This window comes from Bombina bombina, chromosome 6 (assembly GCF_027579735.1).
Source record: "Bombina bombina isolate aBomBom1 chromosome 6, aBomBom1.pri, whole genome shotgun sequence".
Lineage (NCBI taxonomy): Eukaryota > Metazoa > Chordata > Amphibia > Anura > Bombinatoridae > Bombina > Bombina bombina.
Genome location: NC_069504.1, coordinates 268,468,330 through 268,483,202, shown reverse-complemented (window position 1 = coordinate 268,483,202; position 14,873 = coordinate 268,468,330). Strand labels below are relative to the sequence as shown.

At 40.7% G+C, this 14,873-nt stretch overlaps 1 protein-coding gene across 1 annotated transcript in view; it reads left to right on the top strand.

Annotated features, from left to right (window-relative positions):
- TMBIM4 (transmembrane BAX inhibitor motif containing 4) overlaps positions 1-14,873 on the top strand; it is a 48,604-nt gene that overhangs the window by 23,223 nt on the left and 10,508 nt on the right. The window lies entirely within an intron of this gene.

Sequence of the window (14,873 nt, the reverse complement as noted above, 5' to 3'; positions counted from 1 at the left end):
ATGCTCTATCTGATTCATAAAGGTTAATTTTGACTTGAGTGTCCCTTTAATGCTATGCGTTTTTAGTATAGCAAGTCCTTGGGAAAACATGTAAGAAACAACGTGCTCTGGCATGTAGCTGCTAAGAGTTTATTGTATTCTAAACAGTCTGAAGCACTGGGAACTTGATTTTCGCTGCTGCCTACACCATTTTTTTTGAGAATTTTGCAGTATTCATATTTTCAGTATACCTGTTTTTTTAACAGGCAAAACTGCTATTTCAAAGCTATACTTTAATTGCATGTGTAACGCGTCCGTCAGTGTTGCCAGTTGCGCACGTATCCTCAAAGGAATGTTGGCTGCGTGAGGCAGCCAAAAGAATGTTGGCTGCGTGCGGAACCAATATAATCCACCTGGATGCGTGCACGTAAGCTGCATCCAGGTGGATTCCGAGGATGGCGGGGTGGTGAAAGAATCCACCAAAGGTGGATTCTTTCACCACTCTGCCATTTTCGGAATCCACCTGGATACAGCATAGGCAAACCGAAGCCTTAAAAAAAAAAAAACCACGCAACCGCCCGCATGAAATAACTAAAAAACATGTAGCCGCTCGCAAGACATAAAAATAAAACCACGTAACCACCTGCACGAAGTATAACAAAAAACAAATAACCTCCCGTATGAAGTATTAACAAACACCTAGAAGTCAAAGAACATTTGAGTAACAGTGATTATATAACATGGTCATATTTGAAATCTCTTTTCATATGCAGTGTCTTAAAGGTTTAACTAAGACTTTTAATTTCAAAAAAGCAAAATTCAACGATTTAAGGAAATCATTAAATAATATAAATTGGGACAATGTATTCTCTAATAAAAATACAGAGGATAAATGGATAATATTTAAAACTTTGTTAAATAAATATACATATCAACAAATACCATATGGTTATAAAAATCAAAATAAAAAATCAAAGCCGTTGTGGCTAAATAAAAATGTGTTAAGAGAAATTAGGAAAAAACGTAGGGCATTTAAATTATTCAAAGAAAATAGTACAGACTCAACATACAATATTTATAAGGAATGTAACAATGCATGCAAAAAAGCAATCAAATTAGCCAAAATTGAGAACGAAAAATGAATTGCTAAGGATTCGAAGTCTAACCCTAAAAGGTTCTTTAAGTACATAAATAGCAAAACATCTAAGAAGGACAATATAGGTACATAAATTTTTTTTGGAGGGTAGCATGATAAATAATGACAGGGAGAAGGCTGAGGTACTAAACCAGTTTTTTTTCTTCAGTATACACAAGAGAGGAACCATTGGATGATACTTTGGAACAAAATAGAACATGCCAGTCCATACTATTAATTGGGTTATGTTTAGAGGCTATAAGGAAAAAAACTGGATTATATTAAGGTAAATAAAACTCCAGGCCCAGATGGAATACACCCAAGGGTGTTAAGGGAATTTAGCATTGTTATAGACAAACCTCTACTCTTAATTTTTCAAGACTCATTATCCTCAGGCATGGTACCCCAGGATTGGCGTAAAGCTGATGTGGTGCCACTCTTCAAAAAGGGAAGCAGGGATGATACGGGAAGCTATAGACCAGTTAGTCTGACATCAATAGTGGGGAAGATATTTTAAGGGATTATATTGATGAGCATATTCGTGTAAACAAGATTATGAGTTCTAATCAGCATGGTTTTAGGAGAAATAGATAATGTCAAACTAATCTAATTAGATTCTAAGAGGAAGTAAGTAAAAATATAGATAAAGGGGAATCAGTTGATGTGATATACTTAGATTTTGCAAAGGCATTTGATACAGTGCCACATGAGAGATTAATGCACAAAATTAATGGACTGGGAATAGCTGAAAATGTTAGCTCATGGATAAATAACTGGATAAAAGATACGGAGCAACGAGTAGTAGTAAATGGATCATACTCGGATTGGACATAGGTAATCCGTGGAGTCCCCCAGGGATCAGTACTGGGCCCTGTTCTTTTTAATATTTTTTTATAAATGACTTGGAGCAAGGATTAAATAGCGACATCCCTATTTTTGCAGATGATACTAAATTAAGTAAGGTCATTTGGTCAGAACAGGATGAACTTTCATTACAAAGGAATCTGTAAAAATTAGAAGTATGAGCAAGTAAATGGAAAATGAGATTTAATACGGAAAAATGCAAGGTTCTACATTTTGGAAGTAAAAATAAGCAGGCAACATATTTTTTAAATGGGACAAGACTTATCCAAACAGAGGAGGAAAGGGATTTGGGAGTAGTAATAGATAACAAGCTAAAGATGGGTGCACAATGCAGGGCAGCAGCTTCAAAGGCTAATAAGATACTAGCATGTATTAAAAGAGGCATTGATTCAAGGGAGGAAAGCATAATTTTGTCACTATATAAAGCCCTGGTAAGACCTCATCTTGAGTATGGAGTGCAGTTCTGGGGACCGATCGCAAAAAAGATATTGCAGAACTAGAAAAAGTTCAGAGAAGGGCCACAAAGCTAATAAGGGGATTGGAGAATTTAACCTATGAGGAGAGGCTAGCCAAACGGGGTCTGTTTTCTTTAGAAAAAAGGCACTTGAGAGGTGACATTATTACTTTATATAAATATATTCAAGACCCATATACAGAGATGGCAGAAGCTCTGTTTATTCCAAGAAAATTGTTTCTGACAAGAGGTCACAATTTAAGGTTGGAGGAAAGGAGATTTCATCTCCTGCAACAGAAACATTTTTTCACTGTAAGAGCAATAAAATTGTGGAACTCATTACCAAAGGAGGTAGTGAATGCCAATACCCTAGATACATTTAAAAATAGTCTGGATGTTAAAAGTCATATCACATATTTAGGAATTAAAGTGGGCGACAAACTGATGGACCTATATAAATTAAATTATATCCCTGTTTATAATGCTATTAGAAATGACTTGAGGAAGTGGAAGAAACATAATTTTTCATGGTACGGAAGGCTAATGTCTATCAAGATGAATGTCCTCCCAAGATTAATGTACCTATTCAGAGCTATACCGACTGACATACCCCTCCCGGAGCTAGAAGCTTTACAGGTTGATCTTCTAAAATTCTTGAGAGGAGACGGTAGAACTAGGATAGCCTCACAGCTGTTTAAACTGCATAGGCAGGTAGGGGGAGTTGGGGTTCCAAATCTCGTAGAATATTTTCAGGCCTCTAGACTGGCACAGACGGTTATCTTGAGAAAACAAAACATTGGATTGGTGTGGCCACAGGTAGAGGCGGAGATAGCGGGCAGTTCTAGAGCGGCAGACATTATATGGGACCCAGAGGCACTTACAAAATCGGGGGCATATAGATCGCCAATAACGCTAGAAGCAATTCGATTATGGAATAAAATTGCGAGAGGTCTACGGTTATGTAGTCCAGAATCTTTACTAAGGCCTATCAGATTCCTACTGCCTAAGGATCTGAGAAAGTTAGTGGATAAATGGGCGAACAAAGGTCTATATAGGGTGGCCGATTTTTTGCCGGGCCTCAAAATACTTATGTTTAAACAAATTAGGGATCAAATTGAGCCGGAACAGTTACAATGGTTTTTGTACTTGCAGATTAGATTGGTAATAGCAGCATACACTAAACACAAACAAGCATGCCCACTCACTGAACTTGAGAGAATAGTAAGGACATCTACTAGGGGGAAAAAACTGATCTCTCGGCTTTACGTTTTAATACAGAAAGCTAAATATGACTCTAAGTTAGCTGTGACAGAGAAATGGGAGAGAGACACAACAGAGGTGTGGGGTACGAGTGAGTGGAACGAATTGATGCTGAACTCCTATGGGGGTCTGATTAGTGCAGACATGAGGGAAAATTGTATCAAAGTAATGTTTAGATGGTATCTGACACCCGAACGGACAGCCTACTTTGTCTCATCGCATAGTGGGTATTGTTATAGGGGTTGTCAGGAAAAAGGCACATATAGACACATGTGGTGGGATTGCCAAGGGGTTCAATCATTGTGGGAGAAACTGTCAGAATTGATAGGTAACTTGTTGGGGGACAGAGTTAATCTCATAATGTTGCAGGCCTTACTACACAAAAGGGTAAAACCATTCTACACAACAATCAACAAGTTTATTAGAATACTCTGCACATGTTTGAGAATCTGCATAGCCCAACATTGGAAAGTTGGGGTACCCTCATGGCAGGAAGTGGTGGGAAATATTACAGATACATACACCTTGTCGGAATTGGCGGCTTGGTCGCAGGGACAACCAGAGCAGTTTCAGCAGATCTGGTTTTATTGGATTTTAGGTCAGAGTACTATCTGAGAAAGGCAGAGGAGGAAAGGGGGATATAAGTGGCCTTCTGGATTACTTGTGTCTTGGAACTCTGAGCAAGGAAATACCCATTGATAAGATATATGTGGTCTTTTTAGGTACATTTATATTTTAATTATTACTAGTTTGCATTGGGGATTGTATGGCACCACCTGGAGGGGAGGGGGAGGGGAGTTAAATGGGGGAGGGGGGTTAGGGATAGTTATGGTTTTTATGTTACTAAGAGTATAAGACGGACTAGATATTATAAAAGAAGAAAGATGTAGTTTATCATTACTGTCATGATGCCTTTAAAAATAGATACTTTGTAGCTTCTTGTATACGACATATATTTATCTTACAATGAAACCTGTACAAATGTGTCCTTACAATTGTTTTTGCTCTAACAATATTGTATTCAATAAAAAATTATTTCAACTAAAAATAGTCTGGATACAATTATGTATTTAAACAAAATTCATGGATATGATTGCTAGTATTAAATGGGTCACCTTTTAGTGGGGTTATTTAAGCTTAACTGGAGCTTTTTGGAAGTATTTTAGATTTGAACTCGATGGACTTCAGTCTTTTTTCAACCTTATCTATATGTTACTATGTTATATATATATATATATATATATATATATATATATATATATATATGTATATATATATATAATGTGTGTGTTTGTAACATTTTCTAGACTTTTATAGACTACGTAACATTGTTCCATATACAAAGATATATAGATATTGTGTCTGCTTTTTATTATTTTTATATATATATATATATATATATATATATATATATATATATATGCAAAGATGTTTTAAAGAATTCTGTTAATACACAATACTGAACATTCAGATGTGTATGAATCAGAGCCCTATTTTCAGTTCAAGTCACAAAATACTGATGTGTATAAAAATATATGCACAGTTTAAAAGTTTAAATATGTTAACAAGATTAGTATAGCGAAGTCAGGAAGCTTTATCCACGAATCACGAGAGCATCAATATTTGATAATGGCAAAATGCGCTGTTGCATTCCTACTTAATTAGAATAACCTCAATCCATATGAGGTAAGTGCCGTATATGTTCAAGTAGGTCCTGTCCACGTAGTTTGATAGCCCAAATGTCCAACTTAGTATCTTGGAGTATGGTAGGGATCTTAGGTGTGTGTGTGTGTACGTCATGCAGGCACATCAAACAGGAACCAATAATGTAATACAGTGTAAAAATAAATGAATATATAAAACATATACTTTATAGCTACGATGCTACCAACATTTAAAAACAGCAATAGTATATGAGGGATTTCACTCTTCTAATAACAGCTATATATCCTAAAGGTTGTTTGTATATCACATTACCATTAGATGATCCTTCTTTATAAAAAAAAAAAAAAATCATTATTCTCTTCCGATTTTAGTTTTACAAAATAAGCAAGCGTTTTTTCTCTTGTTAAGTGTATCCAGTCCACGGATCATCCATTACTTATGGGATATTAACTCCTCCCCAACAGGAAGTGCAAGAGGATTCACCCAGCAGAGCTGCTATATAGCTCCTCCCCTAACTGCCATTACCAGTCATTCTCTTGCACCCAACGAATAGATAGGATGTGTGAGAGGACTGTGGTGATTATACTTAGTTTCATACCTTCAATCAAAAGTTTGTTATTTTATAATAGCACCGGAGTGTGTTATTCCTTCTCTGGTAGAATTTGAAGAAGAATCTACCTGAGTTTTTCTATGATTTTAGCCGGAGTAGTTAAGATCATATTGCTGTTTCTCGGCCATCTGAGGAGAGGTAAACTTCAGATCAGGGGACAGCGAGCAGATTAATCTGCAAAGAGGTATGTAGCAGCTTATTATTTTCTGACAATGGAATTGATGAGAAAATTCTGCCATACCGATATAATTTAAACTCAGCCTTAAATGCAGTAGCAGCAACTGGTATCAGGCTGTCATGTATGTATATTTTACACTTCAGTATTCTGGGGAATGGCACTTCACTGGAATTATACTGTATGCATAAAACTTTAGCCTAATTTGCAGGGACTAGCAACAGGCTTTTTAATAACACTCAATTTATTAATGTTAAACGTTTTTTGCTGGCATGTAAAATCGTTTAATTTTCTGAGGTACTGGGTGAAAAAATGTTTTGGGCACTATTTTTTTCCACTTGGCAGTCGTTTTATTTAATTTATGACAGTTTACTGATCTCTCTCACTGTTATGTGTGAGGGGGAGAGGCCTTTTTTGGCGCTTTTGCTACGGATCAAAAAATTCAGTCAGAAGTTTATTGTCTTCCCTGCATGATCCGGTTCATCTCTACAGAACTCAGGGGTCTTCAAAACTTGTTTTGAGGGAGGTAATCACTCACAGCAGAGCTGTGAGATTGTAGTTGACTGTGATAAAAAAACGTTTATTTCTGTATATTTTTTTTTTTTCTGCTATCAGGGTTAGTTATCCTTTGCTAATGGGAGCAATCCTTTGCTAAAATTGTGTTTTTTACAAAGATTTGATGCTATAACTTTTCAGTTTATTAATTTTCAACTGTCATAACTTTTTCTGTGCTTCTTATAGGCACAGTACGTTTTCATATTATAGTAAATTACTTGAAAAGTATTTCCAAGTTGCTAGTTTATTTGCTAGTGTGTTAAACATGTCTGATTCAGAGGAAGATATCTGTGCTATATGTGCTAAAGCCAAAGTGGAGCCCAATAGAAATTTATGTACTAACTGTATTGATGCTACTTTAAATAAAAGTCAATCTGTACAAATTGAACATATTTCACCAAACAACGAGGGGAGAGTTATGCCGACTAACTCGCCTCACGTGTCAGTACCTGCATCTCCCGCTCGGGAGGTGCGTGATATTGTAGCGCCGAGTACATCTGGGCGGCCATTACAAATCACATTACAGGATATGGCTACTGTTATGACTGAAGTTTTGGCTAAATTACCAGAACTAAGAGGTAAGCGTGATCACTCTGGGGTGAGAACAGAGTGCGCTGATAATATTAGGGCCATGTCAGACACTGCGTCACAATTTGCAGAACATGAGGACGGAGAGCTTCATTCTGCGGGTGACGGTTCTGATCCAAACAAACTGGATTCAGATATTTCAAATTTTAAATTTAAACTGGAAAACCTCCGTGTATTACTAGGGGAGGTGTTAGCGGCTCTGAATGATTGTAACACAGTTGCAATACCAGAGAAAATGTGTAGGTTGAATAAATATTTTGCGGGTACCGGCGAGTACTGACGTTTTTCCTATACCTAAGAGACTTACTGAAATTGTTACTAAGGAGTGGGATAGACCCGGTGTGCCGTTCTCACCCCCTCCGATATTTAGAAAGATGTTTCCAATAGACGCCACCACACGGGACTTATGGCAAACGGTCCCTAAGGTGGAGGGAGCAGTTTCTACTTTAGCTAAGCGTACCACTATCCCGGTGGAGGATAGCTGTGCCTTTTCAGATCCAATGGATAAAAAGTTAGAGGGTTACCTTAAGAAAATGTTTGTTCAACAAGGTTTTATATTGCAACCTCTTGCATGCATTGCGCCTGTCACGGCTGCAGCAGCATTTTGGTTTGAGTCTCTGGAAGAGACACTTGAATCAGCTCCATTAGATGAGATTACACACAAGCTTAAAGCCCTTAAGTTAGCTAACTCATTTATTTCAGATGCCGTAGTACGTTTAACTAAACTTACGGCTAAGAATTCCGGATTCGCCATTCAGGCACGCAGAGCACTGTGGCTAAAATCCTGGTCAGCTGACGTTACTTCTAAATTCTAAATCTAAATTGCTTAATATACCTTTCAAAGGGCAGACCTTATTCGGGCCCGGGTTGAAAGAAATTATCGCTGACATTACAGGAGGTAAAGGCCATGCCCTGCCTCAAGACAGAGCCAAACCTAAGGCTAGACAGTCTAATTTCTCCAACATAGGTGTGTCCGGTCCACGGCGTCATCCTTACTTGTGGGATATTCTCTTCCCCAACAGGAAATGGCAAAGAGCCCAGCAAAGCTGGTCACATGATCCCTCCTAGGCTCCGCCTTCCCCAGTCATTCTCTTTGCCGTTGCACAGAGGTTAAATGTAAAAACGGCTCCGGTTCCGTTATTTAAGAGTTAAAGCTTTCAAATTTGGTGTGCAATACTTTTAAGGCTTTATGACACTGTGGTGAAATTTTGGTGAATTTTGAACATTTCCTTCATACTTTTGCGTATATTCAGTAAAAAAGTGTGTTCAGTTTAAAATTTAAAGAGACAGTAACGGTTTTATTTTAAAACGTTTTTTGTGCTTTATCAAGTTTATGCCAATTAACATGTCTGAACTATCAGATAGACTATGTTCTGTATGTTCGGAAGCCAAGGTTCCTATCCATTTAAATATATGTGATGAATGTGACAAACAAAGTAGGGACAATGATGCCACCGATAATGTTGCCCAAAATGATTCCTTAAGTGAGGGGAGTAAGCATGGTACTGCATCATCCCCTTCTATGTCTACACCAGTCTTGCCCACTCAGGAGGCCCCTAGTGCATCTAGTACGCCAATCCTCCTTACTATGCAACAATTAACGGCTGTAATGGATAATTCTATTAAAAACATTTTAGCCAAAATGCCCACTTATCAGCGAAAGCGCGACTGCTCTGTTTTAGATACTGAAGAGCATGAGGACGCTGATGATAATGGTTCTGACATGCCCTTACACCAGTCTGAAGGGGCTAGGGAGGTTTTGTCTGAGGGAGAAATTTCAGATTCAGGAAAAATTTCTCAACAAGCTGAACCTGACGTTATTACATTTAAATTTAAATTGGAACATCTCCGCGCTCTGCTTAAGGAGGTGTTATCTACTCTGGATGATTGTGACAATTTGGTCATTCCAGAGAAATTATGTAAGATGGACAGGTTTCTAGAGGTCCCGGTGCCCCCCGAAGCTTTTCCTATACCCAAGCGGGTGGCGGACATTGTAAATAAAGAATGGGAAAGGCCCGGCATACCTTTTGTCCCTCCCCCTATATTTAAGAAATTATTTCCTATGGTCGACCCCAGGAAGGACTTATGGCAGACAGTCCCCAAGGTCGAGGGGGCGGTCTCTACTCTAAACAAACGCACCACTATCCCTATAGAAGATAGTTGTGCTTTTAAAGATCCTATGGATAAAAAATTAGAGGGTTTGCTTAAAAAGATGTTTGTTCAGCAAGGTTACCTTCTACAACCAATTTCATGCATTGTTCCTGTCACTACAGCAGCGTGTTTCTGGTTCGAGGAACTAGAAAAGTCGCTCAATCAAGCATCCTCTTATGAGGAGGTTATGGACAGAGTTCAAGCACTTAAGTTGGCTAACTCTTTTACCTTAGACGCCACTTTGCAATTAGCTAGATTAGCGGCGAAAAATTCAAGTTTTGCTATTGTGGCGCGCAGAGCGCTTTGGCTGAAGTCTTGGTCAGCGGATGTGTCCTCCAAGAACAGATTGCTTAACATCCCTTTCAAGGGGAAAACGCTGTTTGGCCCTGACTTGAAAGAGATTATTTCAGACATCACTGGGGGAAAGGGCCACGCCCTTCCTCAGGATAGGTCTTTTAAGGCTAAAAATAAAACAAATTTTCGTCCCTTTTGCAGAAACGGACCAGCCTCAAATTCTACATCCTCTAAGCAAGAGGGTAATTCTTCTCAAACCAAGCCAGCCTGGAGACCGATGCAAGGCTGGAACAAAGGTAAGCAGGCCAAGAAGCCCGCTACCGCTACCAAGACAGCATGAGATGCTGGCCCCCGATCCGGGACCGGATCTGGTGGGGGGCAGACTCTCTCTCTTCGCTCAGGCTTGGGCAAGAGATGTTCAGGATCCTTGGGCGCTAGAAATAGTTTCTCAAGGTTATCTCCTGGAATTCAAGGAACTACTCCCAAGGGGAAGGTTCCACAGGTCTCAATTGTCTTCAGACCAAATAAAAAGACAGGCATTCTTACATTGTGTAGAAGACCTGTTTAAAAATGGGAGTGATTCATCCTGTTCCATTAGGAGAACAAGGGATGGGGTTTTACTCCAATCTGTTCATAGTTCACAAAAAAGAGGGAACATTCAGGCCAATTTTGGATCTCAAGATCCTAAACAAATTTCTAAAGGTCCCATCGTTCAAGATGGAAACCATTCGGACAATTCTTCCTACCATCCAGGAAGGTCAATTCATGACCACGGTGGATTTAAAGGATGCGTATCTACATATTCCTATCCACAAGGAACATCATCGGTTCCTAAGATTCGCCTTTCTGGACAAGCATTACCAGTTTGTGGCACTTCCATTCGGACTAGCCACTGCTCCAAGAATTTTCACAAAGGTACTAGGGTCCCTTCTAGCGGTGCTAAGGCCAAGGGGCATTGCAGTAGTACCCTACTTGGATGACATACTGATTCAAGCGTCGTCTCTACCTCAAGCAAAGGCTCATACGGACATTGTCCTAGCCTTTCTCAGATCTCACGGGTGGAAAGTGAACGTAGAAAAAAGTTCTCTATTCCCGTCAACAAGAGTTCCCTTCTTGGGAACAATAATAGACTCCTTAGAAATGAAGATTTTTCTGACAGAAGCCAAAAAATCAAAACTTCTAAGCTCTTGTCAAGTACTTCATTCTGTTCTTCTTCCTTCCATAGCGCAGTGCATGGAAGTAATAGGTTTGATGGTTGCGGCAATGGACATAGTTCCTTTTGCGCGAATTCATCTAAGACCATTACAACTGTGCATGCTCAGACAGTGGAATGGGGATTATACAGATTTGTCCCCGACGATCCAAGTAGATCAGAGGACCAGAGATTCACTCCGTTGGTGGCTGACCCTGGACAACCTGTCCCAAGGGATGAGCTTCAGAAGACCAGAGTGGGTCATTGTAACGACCGACGCCAGCCTGGTGGGCTGGGGCGCGGTCTGGAAACACCTGAAAGCTCAGGGTCTATGGTCTCGGGAAGAATCTCTTCTCCCGATAAACATTCTGGAACTGAGAGCGATATTCAATGCTCTCAAGGCTTGGCCTCAACTAGCAAAGGCCAAATTCATAAGGTTTCAATCAGACAACATGACGACTGTTGCATATATCAACCATCAGGGGGGAACAAGGAGTTCCCTGGCGATGGAAGAAGTGACCAAAGTAATTCAATGGGCGGAGCTTCACTCCTGCCACTTGTCTGCAATCCACATCCCAGGAGTGGAAAATTGGGAAGCGGATTTTCTGAGTCGTCAGACATTTCATCCGGGGGAGTGGGAACTCCATCCGGAAATCTTTGCCCAAATAACTCAATTATGGGGCTTTCCAGACATGGATCTGATGGCGTCTCGTCAGAACTTCAAGGTTCCTTGCTACGGGTCCAGATCCAGGGATCCCAAGGCAACTCTAGTAGATGCACTAGTAGCGCCCTGGACCTTCAACCTAGCTTATGTGTTCCCACCGTTTCCTCTCATTCCCAGGCTGGTAGCCAGGATCAATCAGGAGAGGGCTTCGGTGATCTTGATAGCTCCTGCGTGGCCACGCAGAACTTGGTATGCAGACCTGGTCAATATGTCATCGGCTCCACCATGGAAGCTACCGTTGAGACGGGACCTTCTTGTTCAAGGTCCGTTCGAACATCCGAATCTGGCATCACTCCAACTGACTGCTTGGAGATTGAACGCTTGATTTTATCAAAGCGTGGGTTCTCAGATTCTGTCATTGATACTCTTATTCAGGCTAGAAAGCCTGTAACTAGAAAAATTTACCATAAAATATGGAAAAAATATATCTGTTGGTGCGAATCAAAAGGATTCCCATGGAACAGGGTAAAAATTCCTAAGATTCTATCCTTTCTACAAGAGGGTTTGGAGAAAGGATTATCTGCAAGTTCTTTGAAGGGACAGATTTCTGCTTTATCTGTTTTACTTCACAAGAAGCTGGCGGCTGTGCCAGATGTTCAGGCTTTTGTTCAGGCTCTGGTTAGAATCAAGCCTGTCTACAAACCTTTGACTCCTCCTTGGAGTCTCAATTTAGTTCTTTCAGTTCTTCAAGGGGTTCCGTTTGAACCCTTACATTCCGTAGATATCAAGTTATTATCTTGGAAAGTTTTGTTTTTGGTTGCAATTTCTTCTGCTAGAAGAGTTTCAGAGTTATCTGCTCTGCAGTGTTCTCCTCCTTATCAGGTGTTCCATGCAGATAAGGTGGTTTTGCGTACTAAACCTGGTTTTCTTCCGAAAGTTGTTTCTAACAAAAATATTAACCAGGAGATAGTTGTGCCTTCTTTGTGTCCGAATCCAGTTTCAAAGAAGGAACGTTTGTTGCACAACTTGGATGTAGTTCGTGCTCTAAAGTTCTATTTAGAGGCTACAAAGGATTTCAGACAAACATCTTCCTTGTTTGTTGTTTATTCTGGTAAAAGGAGAGGTCAAAAAGCAACTTCTACCTCTCTCTCTTTTTGGCTTAAAAGCATCATCAGATTGGCTTATGAGACTGCCGGACGGCAGCCTCCTGAAAGAATCACAGCTCATTCCACTAGGGCTGTGGCTTCCACATGGGCCTTCAAGAACGAGGCTTCTGTTGATCAGATATGTAAGGCAGCGACTTGGTCTTCACTGCACACTTTTACCAAATTTTACAAATTTGATACTTTTGCTTCTTCTGAGGCTATTTTTGGGAGAAAGGTTTTGCAAGCCGTGGTGCCTTCCATCTAGGTGACCTGATTTGCTCCCTCCCATCATCCGTGTCCTAAAGCTTTGGTATTGGTTCCCACAAGTAAGGATGACGCCGTGGACCGGACACACCTATGTTGGAGAAAACAGAATTTATGTTTACCTGATAAATTACTTTCTCCAACGGTGTGTCCGGTCCACGGCCCGCCCTGGTTTTTTAATCAGGTCTGATGATTTATTTTCTCTAACTACAGTCACCACGGTATCATATGATTTCTCCTATGCAAATATTCCTCCTTTACGTCGGTCGAATGACTGGGGAAGGCAGAGCCTAGGAGGGATCATGTGACCAGCTTTGCTGGGCTCTTTGCCATTTCCTGTTGGGGAAGAGAATATCCCACAAGTAAGGATGACGCCGTGGACCGGACACACCGTTGGAGAAAGTAATTTATCAGGTAAACATAAATTCTGTTTTTCGTTCCTTTCGTAATTTCAAAGCAGGAGCAGCATCAACTTCCTCTGCACCAAAACAGGAAGGAGCTGTTGCTCGCTACAGACAAGGCTGGAGACCTAACCAGTCCTGGAACAAGGGCAAGCAGGCCAGGAAACCTGCTGCTGCCCCTAAGACAGCATGAATCGAGGGCCCCCGATCCGGGAACGGATCTAGTGGGGGGCAGACTTTCTCTCTTCGCCCAGGCTTGGGCAAGAGATGTCCAGGATCCCTGGGCGTTAGAGATCATATCTCAGGGATACCTTCTAGACTTCAAATTCTCTCCCCCAAGAGGGAGATTTCATCTGTCAAGGTTGTCAACAAACCAAATAAAGAAAGAGGCGTTTCTACGCTGCGTACAAGATCTTTTATTAATGGGAGTGATCCATCCGGTTCCGCGGTCGGAACAAGGACAAGGGTTTTACTCAAATCTGTTTGTGGTTCCCAAAAAAGAGGGAACTTTCAGGCCAATCTTGGATTTAAAGATCCTAAACAAATTCCTAAGAGTTCCATCGTTCAAAATGGAAACTATTCGGACAATTTTACCCATGATCCAAAAGGGTCAGTACATGACCACAGTGGATTTAAAGGATGCTTACCTTCACATACCGATTCACAAAGATCATTACCGGTATCTAAGGTTTGCCTTTTTAGACAGGCATTACCAGTTTGTAGCTCTTCCATTCGGATTGGCTACGGCTCCGAGAATCTTCACAAAGGTTCTGGGTGCTCTTCTGGCGGTACTAAGACCGCGAGGAATTGCGGTAGCTCCGTACCTAGACGACATTCTGATACAAGCTTCAAGCTTTCAAACTGCCAAGTCTCATACAGAGTTAGTACTGGCATTTCTAAGGTCGCATGGATGGAAGGTGAACGAAAAGAAGAGTTCTCTCTTTCCACTCACAAGAGTTCCCTTCTTGGGGACTCTTATAGATTCTGTAGAAATGAAGATTTACCTGACAGAAGACAGGTTAACAAAGCTTCAAAATGCATGCCGTGTCCTTCATTCCATTCAACACCCGTCAGTAGCTCAATGCATGGAGGTGATCGGCTTAATGGTAGCAGCAATGGACATAGTACCCTTTGCACGCCTACATCTCAGACCGCTGCAATTGTGCATGCTAAGTCAGTGGAATGGGGATTACTCAGACTTGTCCCCTACTCTGAATCTGCATCAAGAGACCAGAAATTCTCTTCTATGGTGGCTTTCTCGGCCACATCTGTCCAGGGGGATGCCATTCAGCAGGCCGGACTGGACAATTGTAACAACAGACGCCAGCCTACTAGGTTGGGGCGCTGTCTGGAATTCTCTGAAGGCTCAGGGACAATGGAATCAGGAGGAGAGTCTCCTACCAATAAACATTCTGGAATTGAGAGCAGTTCTCAATGCCCTTCTGGCTTGGCCCCAGTTAACAACTCGGGGGTTCAT